Below are 14,873 nucleotides of genomic sequence, written 5' to 3' on the forward strand. Positions count from 1 at the left end.
GCGATAGGCTGAAATTAGCAACAACTGCGGTTTCCAGATAAATGGCTATGGTTAATAGTCGTAGCTGTTAAAATCATAGGTACGGGTTAAATCCGTAGCAATAGTTTTCGTAGCTATAAATTATCTACAGCTACAGATTATATCTGTAGCTAAAAGTAGAGAGATAACCGTAGCAATAGGCTGAAATTAGCAAGAGCTACAACCGTAGCAATAAGCTGAAATTAGCAAGAGCTACAGTTTTTAGATAAACAGCTATGGTAATAGTTGTAGCTAATGCCTATTTATTTAACAAATTAAATAATAATCATATCTCTTACCATTGTAGTGCATGCCTTGATGACTCATATAAGCTAATATAGATAAATACTTCATGGCTAAATCATTCATTCATTCGATCAAACACAATCATTCATTCAATCAAATACAATCATTCATTTCCATTCACAAAAGTATAATGCCAACATAATAGTTATATGTCGATTTAAAGTTCTTACTAACAGCAAGATCCAATACCTTCTCGCAGCCAAATAGATTCTCAACAATCACAAGCGAAAACTCCGTGGATGTGCCTCTACTGGTTATCAATTTGCCATCAACTAACACCCTATTCTCAGCTTCACTTTGATCCGAAAGTTTACTGCACATGGTTGAAAATCAATTTCATCTTACAAAATGGAAGAAATTGCAAGTTATGACATTATAAATAAGAGGCTAAAAATGTGTTTGTGTGTGCTTTGAAGATTGAGCATATTGAAACTGAACTCTATTTCCATAAAAGCATGTAATCCTAAACACCCATTTTCAAATTCACATGGAAAGAGCAACACATCTAAAATACAAATATGTCGGAAGAAAAGAAAAAAAGAAAACTATAATTCCAAATACCCACTTCCAGTTCATGAAGAACGACTAAAGATCACATCGAAATCCATCACTCTCCCCAAGGACCTGAAATTCTAAACTCCCAACCTCAAATTCAAGAAAAAAGATCAAAAGCACAAAGCTAAATTCAAATCTCTCTGAAAATCTGCAAAACCCTTCACTAACTATTCTATACAACAGCAACTATTCAACTAAACCCTTAATACCCCAACAACTATTCCGTACACTTCAAAAATCTGCTACCATTGTTCTGTACAACAACAACATTAAGATATATTTAAACAACAACTATCAGTTTGGAACAACAACTTCCATTATTCCATTGTTCCTTAGAAAAATTGCAAAAGGATTTTCAATTGTATTTAATATATAGAAAATCTGCTACCATTGTTGTGTGGAACACAACCCTGTCTTTGCACTTCCTCTATATGCAATGCCACCCAACCCAACCAAACTTTAGGTTGATGCAAAATTCAGGTTGATAGTGAAACCATTTCGGGATTTAAAAGAGAGAGAGAGAGAGAGAAGAAGAAGAAGAAGAAGAAGAAGATGCATACCGAGTTATGTTCCTAGCAAGGTTCGCAAAATTCAGGTTAATAGTGAAACCATGTGATCCTCCATTAATGACGTTAAATGCAGGCACAGGCTGAACTAGAGTTTTGTTCCCAGCAAGGTTCGCAATGTACTGCATAATAAAGAGTGTGACTTAACAAACATACTCTTCAGCAGTGAGTGAAGAGCTAGTGAATATTCATACATTTTGAACTGTGTTTGGACAAAGATGCTACAAAAGATTATTTTCTGTTGATCTGAAGAGGCCAGTGAATAATCAGATATGATGCATCATGTGTTGATGAATCTGTAGCTCCACCATTTTACAGTCTTGGATTAGCATGCACAGATGATGCCTGCAACCTTCTCAATTCCTCATAAAGTTGGTGGGAGATGAGCTGGCTAGAATGGGCTTGAAGGACCTGTGAAATATTCATGTAAATTACAATATGCATAATAGTTCTTTATGATGCTGTGTATAGGTAATAGAAAAAGAAATTTTGGAAGCAAAAACCTTCTCAGAAAAGGCCAAATTATTCTGATGGTTGAGTTTGCAAGGCCACAATTATTGTCGCCATTAATAAACAAGACATTCCTCCAGCGGTCCAACAATACTAAAACCATACCATCCAAAATCCCAACCATCCAATTGATGGCGAGCCCTAGAACAACGGAAATTTAAAACAATTAATTGTGGCTCATAATCCAATTGATGGTTAAATAAGGTCTACAATAGCAACAAGGCCCCGTGGTTGCAGATGATATAGTTTTAAATTGGTAGGGCATTGCAGGAAAGAAAAGAAAGCTAAGGAAATAAGCAGATCCACTATTTTAAAAACTTAGAAATTGCATACTGGGCATAAAATAGTGGATTGCTAAGATCCACTATTTTAGGCTGGTCAATTCATGGTGGTTCATAGCATACAAAATAGTGGAATGCTAAGAATAAAAAAATCTTCTCTTTTTTTTTTCTCTCTAGCTACACATTAGTTTTGTATGCTAGACACGACTGATGAGTGAACCAACCTGATTTTCTTCAGAATGGAAGATCAGCAAAGCCTCTTCCTTATTGTCTTGAATCCTGATAAAATTTACATAGATATTAACAATGTTCGTAGCAAAAGAGGACCTTCAAAACCTTAAGAGCTGATGAAGGTGTTCAGATCTAGTAACCATAAGAAAACATTGTACATAACAAACCCATAAAAAGAAAATGTTCAAAAATGATAGAACAGAGGATCTTGCATCCTAGATTTGGGATGTAAGAGAACACTGAACGGATTCAGATTGCAATGAAATGATACATTTGTGACATCTGTCTAGTACACTAGCATCAACAAAGATAGGCAAATTGTGTACACAGAACATGTACTCGAGGGTGTAGACAGACAAATATTTCTCAATTAGTACCATTTGCTTCATCTGGAACAGGATCCTGAAAGTGCATAGGATTCCCAATGCAATATGGATTCAGCGGACTGAAATACAATCTGGGATAGTAGCAGTTCAAGCATTGGATTAAAGACAAAACAAGTTCAGCAGTTACTTCTGGCCAACGAATTTCTGGGGTGACGGAAGTTGTGTCAGGATAATATTTGTTTCTATAGTGTATCTCAGTAGTAATAACCATAAGAATGGTTTGGATGGCATATAAACATTATGGTTAGCTCCAGGATGGTCTCAATGGTTGACATTTATGTTCCCACCGGCCCAATTGAGTTTTAAATCTGCCTGATTTTTAAAATCTTATCCTACTTTTATCTTTAAAAACATATGGACACAGTGGATTTGTCACAGACATCAATATAGGAGCCAAAAATATACAAAATACACAATCCAAAATTTCATTCCATTAACTTCCAAGAAACAAAATGAAATTGAAATTACAATGGACATACATTTTGCATAACCAATCCAAAGAAACAAAGAGGTAATCTGAAATTTGAAAGTTCTCGAGACATACCTCTAAAATTCAAAATTGCAACCAAGGCCACAAGCTCAGCAATCTCGTTCAATATAGTCAAACCTGTAAATTAATGATTTCCTTAATTAAAACTAATATCATAATTGAATTGACTCTAGATGAATTACAGCCTGCACAATTCAGGTAATCTTAGATAGGTTAAATACAAAAGTGCACGGAAGAAGTTAAGGACCTTAGGTGAATATAAATGTATTACAAGGGTGAAGAGAAAAAGACCTCTAGAAGTGATTTCAAGAGTTCCACATGCTCAAGAACTTTAGCTTGTATCTCCCTAGCTTTCTCTCCATTATCGGCAACCTATGAGAGAATGGCATAATATAAATTTTACATAGATGTTGTTGTTGCATCCAATAATATAAACTCCAAAACATCATAATAAGCTTCTTTTTCCTAGTAGTTGAGCCTTTAGAGTGTTGTGTGATCGCAACATTCCAATTCAACTTGCGAAAAAGTTTTATAAGACAACTATTAGATCAGTTACAGAGGAGAGGTTTGGACCATTAAGAAGGAATAACATAGGGAAAATGCTTAGGATTTTGAGATGGATGTGCACTAGAAGGATATAATTAAGAATGATGTTCTTCGAAGCAACTTGGGGGTCATCATGATTGGAGATGAAATAATAGAGCTGATTTAGATAGTAAGTGAAGTGATAAGGACTATGATATCTCTTTATGAATCTCAAGTTAGCCTAATTTTTTAGTCTTTATCATAAATTTAAGGACTACTAAGATTGACAATGGAATGATTAAGTTGATTACCCCATCAGATGCAGAAATGATAGAATGCAGATTTGGTGTGGAGTCTGCACTTTCAATTTTAACAGTCACATGTATATCTGCACCACAGCTTGCAGAAACCATATCTGCACCACAATTACGTATATATCTGTAATTGTCATCTCTCAAAATTCTCCATCCACTAAAACAAAATCCTCAAATATTCCATGAAAATTGAAGATAGAAAGGGAAAATGAAAACACTAAACCTTAAGCACCAACAACTTCAGCTTCCGCCTCTGCAATTGGTTCATCTGCTGGCCTCTCCAACTTCACTCCGACATCTTCCGTGTAGTCACCATGAACCTCCATCAGCTTGCCAAGATCAAATTTTGGGGCCTTAAGGATCTTGACTTTCCGAATGAAGACATTTTGCAGCAAATAGATGCTGGATGTCACCTTCGCGATCTCCTTTCCAATCACCTCAGGGATGAACTTCTGCACCAACTCCTTAAGATCACAGGACGTTGCCTAGTTAACCATGATTTCCCTCATTCTTCTGCAAATCTGTCTATTTTGGCTTGACTGGGCATAACAGGTTCACTTAACCTGGTTAGGGCGCCTCTTGGTGAATCCAATGCAAAACATTCTCAGGGTGTAGTTGTCTGTCGTCTTCACATCTACATGCCCCTCGATCAAGGTTTGCCACTTACAGACCAGCGATCTTAATTTATCGGTTGTAAAATCCATTCCCCAAAAGTTTGTGAGGACATTCCTTCCTTGGATATCCTCTGCTCTAAGACGGATCTTCCTGTAGGACTGATCCTCATCAACCTGAAGGTCAGCCAAGGAACACTCAAACACTTGGTGTTTGAGACCTTCATACTGCAAGTTACAGACATTAAAATAAATGTGAGGCTTGTGACTTTAAACAGACATTAAAAATACTGTAATAATGTCTTCATACTGCACTTCTAGCAGTAAATATTCAGCATACAATTTGCTCCTTAGATTTCCACCATTGGAAACTCATTTTCTAACTATTAAATAGTATCATTTTCATTACGGCCAAGTGCATCAACACATTTAATAAGCTATCCTTCATATTCCAGTAATTCGTAAATAATATGAAATTACTATGCTCCATACTCAGAAAATGCTCTAGCTCCCTTAGATCACTATAAGTTACTATGCTCCTAGTATAACCAAAGAAAAAGATCCAAATACAACTTCACCTTGAACTGCAGGGTACTGTTGATAGCATCACATATCAGCTCCCAGTTTGGACCCATATCATGCATGAGGACAACAAGTGCCTGAAATAAGAAATTTTAGTTAAGGAGTTCTCCATTGTCCTTCCAATTAGATTTCATATTTATTCTATTTATATGGGTTTTGATTTCTCAAAACCATTAAAATGACCAAACAGAATTTTCAAAAACAGAGTGCCAGCATCAATGAAAATACAGCTTCTAATAGGAACTTCATTTCCATAAATGAAAATATTCCATAAGTGGCCATTGATTTTCTAAACAGATCTATCTGATTCCCAAACAGCTCTAAACATGCACCACTACAAGCCATGCGTGCTAACCTGCCATCGTTGTAGGACATCTTAGCCATGCATCAAGTGGACCAACCTAAAATCTTTGAATAGGGACTCATTTCAACCAGCAACATAGTTCACGCAAGAAAGAAAGAAAGAATTAGTGTCCACAATGGGAGAGAAATATAACTATTTCAATGAAATCCATAAATGTAACTTTCTATGACTTAGAATTAGTGTGTATGATCGGACCTAGAAAGCAAAAGTCTCTATTAGTTCTACCAAGTTGTATATTTTGGAAATGAGAGGACATAATTGCTATGGTTGTAGAGAATATGAGACCTAAGTATAAACCATCATTGTGTTATTTTGAAAATTGATCACATGTATTCCAAGAAATAAAAATATACCTTCTGGAAGTAAAAACCCTTTGCTCAATACAGGTCGTTCATAAGGCACAACCTACAAGAAAACAAAACTTAATCATTTTAGAATAATAACAAATCATGAATGCGCAAAAATAAAGTACTTTGCATATGGAATACGCCTTGAACTAGGTCAATTGATAAAACCATATAACAATAGTTCACATTCAATTGGAAAATATCCACCAGTTGAATGGTAGGAACATCCAACGATCATGTTGTGAACGTCATTTAAGTTTGGGACACTATGGCATTATTGGGAACTTGATGCATGTTCAGTACACTCAGGTGATACATGCTCACCGTGCATGTTCCAAACCCTATATCTTGGACCGAATCCATTTTTCATTAGATATATTTCCAAATCATCATAAGAAATAGGTAAACGTGCACATTTGCAAGTGGTGCATGGACAAAAAATGGTTTCTCTACCAGGAAGGTGATCTCGTGCAAACTTTAAAAAACTTCTCATTCCAGAAATAAAACGTGGGTCTGGAAAACTTAGTGTTATCCGCTCCCTATCCATTACAGGCGAAACTCGATTAACCAAAGGGTCCTTTTTGAACCTGCACCTTACCAAAAAAATTAATTAATAACTAATTTTCACTCATTCACAAATATAATTCTTAACATATGCATCTATGATCTTGATTTGAAACCAATTAAAACACCAAAGAGTTTTGAAATACTTAGCTAAAATGTTAGTAAAAACTGGTTCATTGTTGTTATCAATGTGCAATGAAAAAAGATCGTCTATTAGCATCCATACAAGCACAACAAGTTACCCAAGGCAAAAGTTCCTTCGTTGCCATGAAAAGAGATCTTTGAAGACTTAAAACCCAGATGATGCACCTAAAATGTTATTTCAATAGTACAAGATATTAAATGCTACTAGATATGCATTTTTGGATAGGTAACAAATATGCCAGTTTATCAATGGGATAAGATGTTGACACTGATAACTATGCTTAGTTCCTACCATAAGCAAACAAGTTATCTATCACCTTTCACCATCTGTTAAAGTAAAAGGTTCTACATGTCTTGGAAAACTGCTAGCAGCCATAAAGCCCTTTTCACACCTAAAATGCAATTTATCAACATGGATCATTAGATCTATGAATTCAAACACCTAATTAGGGTCATCATGCACATGCATTGGTAGTTGACGCCATAAATTCCTACATCTCATATTCTCTTATTGTAAACAAAAAAGTTTTGATATTTTCTCGTAGTTACAAATGACAAGACCCAAGTTGTGATTTGCTTAACCTATGTGGGAGAATTTCCCACGGGTGCACAAACCATGGAATAAGGCTGGGGTTGGGCCTAACAAAATCAAACTCTTAAATAGAGTTGGCCTAAGGGGCCAGTTCAAAATTTTGGCAAAGGCTTGGCCCGTTACCAGACTTACTGTGGTGATAGATTTTGAATTGAATGGAACAAAAAGCTGTTAGTTTGATTGTAATGGAAAAGGAAACTATCCAACGCAATGCATATACACCAGACCGGATGATGTCCTTTGCTTAGAGGATCACCTACTGATCATGATGGAATAGTGATTTGGGATGGATAAATGGACCCACCATGATCTATGATCATGACAGATAATGCTCGGGCACTGAGAAATTACTTAGAAATTGCATACATGACATACAAATATGTCAAATAAACTTTCCAAATCATGGCTAAAAGACTTGGCAACTTGATTTGACTTACCCAGCCCAGAGTCGAATCATAACTTGCTCAAGCCAGCGTGACTCAGAGTATGAAACTAGATCAGGTCCAACTGAGTCCAAGTCAACTCAAACAAGTCACATTAATCTCGTTTTGAGTCTTAAAACCATGGTCCAAATTATGATTCTGAATTTAGTTAAATGGTGAGAAAAAATTACTGCTTGTTTGATTATCTGTCTATCAGATTGGTGGACATTTATTGGATAGTTAAGAATGAAAAATAAAAATAAAAATCCAATAATCCTATTTCAACAAATAAGTATCCATGAATTAGAGGTTTGGGCTTTTAAACAATATGATTTTAGGACTGTGACTTGGCCCCTATGAGACAATTTAGATGGTTTTAACTTATGTACTTCATGGGTACAAGTTCTGAGTACTTATGTATCAAGAGTCATATGCTCTACCTGAGCATCAATATACCAAAAGCTTTTAAATAACACGTAGGATAGTCCATCATCTATCAGGACACTCCATTGATTTTCATATGACTAGCAGAAGGCCATGAAGCATGAACTAGGACCCCCACTTTCGTTCTTAAATGCTTATTTCCTGGCCACCAATCGAAAAGGTTATATTTCCCCGTTTGGACCACCACCATTGTTGTATTATTAGTTGATGTACATACTGAAAATCCAAGCAAGGTGTACATGTTGATCAACATGCTTAGCTCATGATTCCGTACATATGGGACCCACTTGTTTCCGATCTAAGAGGTTCATCTGATGGACCCACTGTGGATGGGAAATGCATCTAAAATCTTTCAATTTTTCAAATCCTAACCCTTTAATTTTTGGTTTTTTTCCTCATTTAAAGTAGATTGTTGTCTCCTTCTTCTTCTTCTTGTTTTTTTTCCCTTTTTAAAAGAAATTTTCTTTTAACTAATCAAAGGGTTGAGATCATCTAACTTTCCAATCTGAGAGATTACTGGAGTGCCCATTGTCCATGGTGAGGTCCATTGGGTGAACCTTTTGATCACCAGGCAATGGGCCTTACATGTACAGAATCCCACGTGTAATCGAACTTTGCCTGTGAGGATCCTTTAATTCCTCAATTGCATGATGCCTGTATTAGGAAAAGATAACATCCAGCCATAAGCAGCAACCACTAAACTGATTATCTATCTTTCGCAAAACAGACCCCATACGATATATATTATAGTATATATAATATATTATAGATTTATATATAATGTATATTTATAATACACACACACACAAACACAAAAGAATCGTTGTTAGGAAAGATCAGACAAGAACCTGTCACTCTAATCTAAGAGCACAGGCAACTCTTTTCAGTGCTTCAGATGCCTTCAGCAGATTAGATTCCGAATGGGTAGTAGAAGAAACATGCGGATGCTTGCAAAGAAACAACCATCAACATGAGGATCACGCTAAAGTAATCTACCATTCTCCTAACTATCAGTAATATCATTGAGCACCTTTAGATCATTATTGAAGGAACTGGTTGATGACTAGCACAAAAGATAGCAAAGGAATGAACACTGGTAGAATGCAGTTCTTTCAATGTGAAGTGTTAGACCACCGGCAATCGAAACTCCACATTTCAACTTCCCCTACATTCTAAGTTTGCAGGGGAAGTAAAAGGATGTCAGGGAAGTGATCAGAAAGATCCACATACACAAATCTGAAAGGGAAAAAAAGCTCATATTTGAAGCTTACCAAGTTCTAAATTTTTTGCCGAGATGTCTTCTGGAGTGAGAGAGAAAAGGGGCATGGGAGATCAAGAGAGAGAGAGAGAGAAAGGGGAGAGAAAGGGACGGAATTGAGAGGGAATAGGGGTGAGTGAGTGGAGGGAAATGAATTTCATGATAGGGGAAAAGATAAAAGGCAGCGCGATTTTTCATATTTTTACCTTCTACGATCTTGGTACAGTTTTTAACCGTAGTTAAAAGCTAATATGACCATAGCAATTGAAAAATCCCTAATGGGCCCTCCACGGTTCACATTTAACGGGATCTGGACGGACGGCCTTATCAAGGGCTTTGTGGGGTCCATCTTGATGTAATCGATATATCCACTCCGTCCATTAATTTTGAAATATTTTTTTATAGGAAATGAACCCAACATTTAGGCAAATCAAAGGTCTAATTGAACCACCCCATCGATCAATGGATTAATCTCCACTTTTTCCTACCATGTGGTCCACTTGGGCTTTTGATCTACTTCCTTTTTGGGTTCTTGCCCTAAAATATTCTTAAAAAAATGGATAGACATATTAGATGGACTACATACATTTTAATGGGCCATGTATCCAAGGTTGTATGTACATCTGGCGGAGTTAGCTTTTCGCTACGGTTTGGACAGTTTTAGCTACGGTTTTAAGCCGTAGCTAAAGAATTACAGTTTATAGCCGTAGCCAAAAATCAAAATAGTCCATAGCCTTTGGTCATTTTTTTGGTAGTGTCATAACTATGAAAACATTAAATCAATGTGCTTTCGTTCTAGCATGGGCTAGAGGGAACTTATAAGAACATAATTAAATTGCAAAAATAGAAAAGCAACAAGAATGAAATAAATGCAAATAGAAAAGATCTAAAAGAAAAAATAATAATTTTTAAAACTTTAATAAAATTGAAAACTCTCTAAAAATCCTGAATCTTGCTCTTGAATGCTTTGAATGATGCTTAGGAATGCCCTAGGAAGCCCTATTTATAAGTGGGGAATTCCAACTTTCGCACCTAGTTAGAAAACTCTAGAAACTGCCTCAAATTTACATAGTTTGCTAAAATAGACTTCACTCTGTGCAGTTTCTCAAAATAGACTTCAAAGTTTCAAAATACTCTTTTTCAGGACAATTTCAGGATTTCATTTGTTCACTTCAAATCTTTGATTCTCTTCATTCCTCACTTGATTTTCTTAGATCTTTGGAATGTGAATTCTTCATTCTTGGTCTCCTAAGATCCATCCCTTGCCTTGGTGATTCTTGAGTATCAAATCCATGCTTTTAGCACCCTTTTCAATATAAGCTCTTAAATTCACCTTGCAACACAAACATGAGTAAAATAGAACATTAAGTTGATTCATGTTCATAAAACCAAGATATAAATGGGGGAAATTATGCAATATTTGAGTCTCAACATGTGGCCCACCCGAGTCTTGGATTAGCCTCAGTTTTGGGATCGTACACTAAAATGATGGAGAAAATAGATCGACAATATAGATTGTATGATACATACATCATGGTGGGGCTATTGTGGGCCTCATCATTTAGATGCACATTCCATGGTGGGCCTTGGGCTTAAAAATCAAGTCAATCCATGACTTGTATGGGCCACACCACATACAAAAGTTGAGAGGGGTTACCTGCCCATTAAAACATTCATAATCATTTATTGGGCCATTGAGATGTGGTTCACAAATACAGCCCATCCATTATGTGTGTCCCACTTGGATGAGGGATCAGACCAAGCTTCAGACGCATCCAAATTGTAAGTGGGCCATACCAAGTGCTTTCATATGTTTTAGGCATGTCTTCACTTGATTTTAGATGGTATGACCCACTTGAGTTCCTTATACGGCTGAGTTTTGGGATATCCCATAATTTAAAGGGGACCTATTAAATGCGCGGTGTTGATGTTCAACACACATCATGGTGGGGCTCACATAGCTCGAGAGAAATGGCATTATGAGGTCAATTATATATATATATATGGAAATGGTAGGGCGACCTCACGGGAGTTTCCCGTGAGGTCGATCTGTGTGGGCCCCACCATTACGTGTATTGAACATAACATTGTGCATTTGATGGGTCCCAACCAGGTTATGGGATATCCTCAAAATCAGTCGTATATAGAACTCTGGTGGACCATGCCATCTAAAACCATGTGAAGATACACCTAAAACATATAAAAGCACTTGGTGGAGCCCACCTGAGCTTTGGATGCAGCTGAAACTTGGTTTGACCCCTCATCGAAGTGGGACACACACAATGGATGGGCTAGATTTGTGAACTACATCTTGGTGGGCCCAATAAATGATTATGAAAGTTTTAATGGGAGGGTAACCCCTCTCAACTGTTGTATGTGGTGTGGCCCACCTAAGTCATGGATTGACTTGATTTTTAAGCCTGTGGCCACCATGGAATGGTGCATCTGATTGATGGGGTAGATGTTCAACACACATCATGGTGGGGTCCACACAGTCCGTGTCCATGTCCTTGGATCAACAGTTGTCCGGATTTTGAGTGAAATAGAAGTTGCGTTATATCTAATCCTTAAGAAGTGATGCGGATGGGATTTGTTATTGGGCCCACCGAAACCTAGATCCAATCCATTCGTTTTCTTCATAATCTTCTATTTATGTGAAAAGATTCTAACTTCTTACTGACACGATCTCTATGTCGCCCACAAAACTTGATAACATATATTGGCGTCCGTTCGATACGAACTATTTTCTTTTGATGTGATCAATGTGACTAGCAGATGTTGATCATACTTCCAACCATGGCCTTCCATGAAATTCCAAAGTTAGTGGATGGAGTGAATTCCACACATATGCGATGGTAGACCCCACAGACAATGTACGAATGCCCTTAGAAGTTTTCTTGTGGTTTAGTCCATTTAAGAAGTTTTTCGATTGTAAGATTTCAATCACCATTGTTTCTTATGGCGGGCTCCACCTTATTTATAAATGTAACTCATTCGTTGGCCATAAAAAGCAATGAGATTGAAAACCTACCATGACTATAAATTAAATTTTGAATCCAATGGATGGAATAGATCTTCAACATAGATCCTATGGTGGGCCCCACAACCCTTAACATATGACAATCTCAACCCTTAATACATACTTGATAAGTGGGCCCTAAAGATGGTGTCCTTATAGTTTTTAGGGTCAGGATCGAGGTTATCATGTGCCAAGGTTGTCATGTGCCAAGGGTCGAGGTTGTGATGCATTAAGCGTTAAGGTTGTCATGTGCCAAGGGTCGAGGTTGTTATGTGTTAAGGGTTGAGGTTGTGATGCATTAAGCATCATGGTTGTCATATGTAAGGGTCAATGTTGTCATGTGTTAAGGGTTGAGGTTATCATGTATTAAGAGTTGAGTTGTCATGCATTCATTACCAAAAATGGACCAAAGGCTATGGACTAAATTCCTATCGAAAAGCAAATAACTACGGTTATAATCCATAGCAATTGATACTGTAGCCATTGCTTTTGAAGGGTCAAGGTTGTCATGTATTAAGGTTCGAGGTTGTCATGCATTCACTACCAAAAATGGAGCAAAGGCTACTAACTAGATCTATAGCGAAAAACAATTGTTATGGTCTGCATCCGTAGCCATTGCTTTTGAAGGTTTGAGGTTGTCATATGTTAAGGGTCTAGGTTACTATGTATCAACCTTGACCCTTCACACATAACATCCTTAAGCCGTAACACATGACAACCTATACCTTTGACACATAACAACCATGACCCAAGCCCTTAACATACGATAACCTAGATGCTTAACACATGACAACCACGACCTAAACCCTTAACACATGATAACCTAGACCATTGACACATGAAAACCTATATCCAAATCCTTAACACATGACAATCACTTCAACCAAGGCAATACATTACATGCCAAACCTATGTCCTAGTGACCATTCCGTTCCTTAGGACCCCGCAGTCCTCTCGACCGAATTTCAGCGACCCACAACCTGTAAACAGTGTTTGTGAGTGACCCTAAGTTGCATCCTGTCGACCCAAGTCGACTCAACCTGAGACCTATACCATTGCAATTGTATTTTCACCACGGTTCCAATGTCGTGTCTCGTGCGTCAATGCAACGCTTAGATCATAAGATGTGGCCCATGCATTATAATAGTTGTGGACCGCACATTGCAGGACCCACCTATTAATGGCACCATTTCCTAGGTGGGTGATGTCATGACCTTACCCAAGTAATGATGGCATTTCTCTTCCCCATGAGTCAACCTTAGCAACGATGGCCTTACAAGCCATTATGATCTTACAAGTAATAATTACCCTCATACATCTCTCTCCCTCCCATTCACTCTCTCATTTCCCTTCTCCATTAGCAACCAAAGAGCCTTGGGGCATCCAAGCTTGGAGACCAAAAACCCCATCAAACTAGCCCCTTCCTTACAAGATCACACTCAATCCGGCTCTTGGATCATCATCTCCACCATTGAAGGAGCACTTTAAGAGCATTGGAAGGCTAGGGAGGAAGAAGGAAAGGTGGGGTGCTTCTCTCTCTCTCTCTCTCTCTCTCTCTCTCTCTCTCTCTATCTCTCACTTTCCCATCTTATGGCTCACCTTGATTGTATGAAGTTTATCCATGATGTCCATCTAGTGGGACAACCCCGCTGTCCTCAAATGGGACCACATTGCTGTTTGTTTGGGGTTGCATGGCCAGTCGGCCACACAAGCCCAAATGAAGGGAGAAACACAAAGATCAGTTTGGTCTAGGGTTGTGTGGCCCACCCATGTGGACCCTACCATGATATACATGTTGTGTATCCTGCTGCTATCTAGGTGGCCCACTGATTTTAGCCCCTAAACATGGGCCATGAATCGTCCAACCTAGGAGATTCAACCTTATGAGGTGTGCGCCATCAAACGTGTCCTCCAATGCCCAACATTGTGACGCCCACTATAGGGTCCCATCTCAATGTATGTACCCCATATGCACACCGTCCATCACCTAGCCATCTAACCATGGGCCAGATGGGCCATTAACAGCTAGACCTACTGTTGTCCAGCAACAGGCGTTGATGAAGGAAAACACAAATAGCAATTCCATTCAAACTAGTGGGTCACACTGACGTGGACCCCACCTGTTGTATGTATCTTATCCACACCGTCCAACCCAAATTGGGCCACCACGTGGACCCCATCTGTATGTATTTTATCCTCACCGTCTAGCATGGGACAGTGAAGCCTACCTTGGTATGATGTATATTCACATCGTTCAGTCCCTGGACGGTGGGAACCCACCATGATGTAAGTGTGTATTCACATTGTCCGTCTGTTTCGCTGGACGTGGGACCCTACCTTGATG

General features: G+C 38.0%; 1 long non-coding RNA gene and 1 pseudogene across 1 annotated transcript; both read right to left on the reverse strand.

Annotated features, from left to right (window-relative positions):
* Positions 1-1,439: 1,439 nt before the first annotated feature.
* On the reverse strand, positions 1,440-3,840 carry LOC131230180 (uncharacterized). Its single transcript, XR_009163899.1, has 4 exons — positions 3,635-3,840; positions 3,398-3,460; positions 1,640-2,515; positions 1,440-1,567 (listed from the first exon to the last, which is right to left on the reverse strand). It is a non-coding gene; the product is annotated as an uncharacterized LOC131230180 (long non-coding RNA).
* A 478-nt stretch (positions 3,841-4,318) lies between these two features.
* On the reverse strand, positions 4,319-5,016 carry LOC131230191 (small ribosomal subunit protein eS1z-like; annotated as a pseudogene).
* Positions 5,017-14,873: the final 9,857 nt, after the last annotated feature.

This window comes from Magnolia sinica, chromosome 2 (genome assembly GCF_029962835.1).
Source record: "Magnolia sinica isolate HGM2019 chromosome 2, MsV1, whole genome shotgun sequence".
Classification (NCBI taxonomy): Eukaryota; Viridiplantae; Streptophyta; class Magnoliopsida; order Magnoliales; family Magnoliaceae; genus Magnolia; species Magnolia sinica.